The sequence below is a fragment of the Monodon monoceros genome, unplaced genomic scaffold (assembly GCF_005190385.1).
Source record: "Monodon monoceros isolate NGI ecotype Baffin Bay Population unplaced genomic scaffold, NGI_Narwhal_1 Super_Scaffold_12, whole genome shotgun sequence".
In the NCBI taxonomy this organism is placed as follows: Eukaryota; Metazoa; Chordata; class Mammalia; order Artiodactyla; family Monodontidae; genus Monodon; species Monodon monoceros.
This window is the reverse complement of record NW_021703768.1, coordinates 77594076-77595658: the sequence shown is the minus strand read 5'-3', so window position 1 is coordinate 77595658 and position 1583 is coordinate 77594076. Positions and strand designations below refer to the sequence as shown.

At 34.8% G+C, this 1583-nt stretch overlaps 1 non-coding gene across 1 annotated transcript; it reads left to right on the top strand.

Moving 5' to 3' along the window:
• The first annotated feature begins 1249 nt into the window (after window positions 1-1249).
• Window positions 1250-1355, top strand: LOC114893551. The gene has a single exon (XR_003792968.1). It is a non-coding gene; the product is annotated as a U6 spliceosomal RNA (small nuclear RNA).
• The last annotated feature ends 228 nt before the right edge of the window (window positions 1356-1583 follow it).

Here is a 1583-nt window from a genome sequence, read left to right as displayed (position 1 = left end):
CAGGAATATTTTATACTTGGAAATTAAGTGTACCTGTTTGCCATCTAGCCCTTTCCTTGCATCTTCAGACCCTTAGAAGGCTGTCACCTTAACCCCTTTAAAAGTGAACTGTATCCTGCAGTTAGGGAGGAAGAGTGGCATACTGAAAAAGCTGCGACGATGCATAATCTCCTGGTTGCAGGTCATGGGGCATCTGATATTCATCCAAAGGTAAATTACTGTGCTAAGCTTCAGGAACAAACTTTATACTAATGTAACAGAGCAACAAGGAGCCATCTGAGCAGTGAGTCTTAGGCAATAAACACACACAGCAAAAAACCCTCAAAAACAATAACACTACTACTTAATGTCCACTGAGATTTAATTCTCCCCCTCTAAAACTGCCCTAATTTCTACCAAATATAGCCAAATTAAGACTGACTTATTTGCAAAATAAGTCTGGTTTCAATAAAGTTGGCCTGATCATTTACATAAATGTCATTGATCATACAGGCTCTTTTAAGTTGGCTCTGCTGGAACTTTTTATAAGAAATCTCAAACTGAACTTTTAAAAGGCCTCTCAAGTCCAGGAAAACCACACCAATCTGGTTTGCCATCAGATTCTGCTTGTGATATCTATAGATTTGGGTGGATTCCTCTCTTGAGTTCCCCAAAATATCGAGATTCCTGCACCTGCCAGGAGGCAGCCTTTCTTATTCACCTGATGACAAGCCTGCTGGGAACAGAAGAGTTTCTAATTTCTGGAGGAATCAGGTACAGAGAAAAGATAAAATGTTTCAATTCTACTTACAAAGGTATAATTTACCAAATTGCTGTAAGTCATAATTAGCTTGAGGAGAAAGGTTTCTTTACATCTGGAAAACACAGATTAAAACCAGTAATATTTCAGACAAAACCCAAAAATTATACCATATTCATCAGTTCACTCAGTCCTATGTGACTAATCCTTGATCTTAATCTTCTGTTAACAGTTTTATGAAGCTATCAGGTTTTCCATTAGAATTCTTTAATTTCTTACCCAGTTCAGCAGTATGATCTGAAAGTTATCAGAAACCTGTACTTGTCAAAAAGTCATTTCTCTGACTCTTCTTGAAGATGAAGCATTTTTTGCAAAAGCATCAAAATAAAACAATAATGGTCTATAAATGACAAAACACTTTAAAAGGCACGGTTAAAGATCTGATTACAATGCAATTAACAAAGAAACTTGATTAATGCTGTGAATACAACATTTAAGATAATAACTAGAGTGCTTGCTTCAGCAGCATATATACTAAAATTGGAACGATACAGAGAAGATTAGCATGGCCCCTGTGCAAGGATGACACGCAAATCATGAAGCATTCCATATTTTTGATATATGTATACATATAGCTGATTCACTTTGTTATATAGCAGAAACTAACACAACATTGTAAAGCAATTATACTCCAGTAAAGATGTTAAAAAAAAGATAATAACTAGAATTATAACTGATAACATTTTACTAGGACATATCAGATTTTTAGAAATTCCATATAATTTCTAGAATATCTTTTTAATAATATTTACCCATACAATATAACCTAAGAAGGTTTATCGCC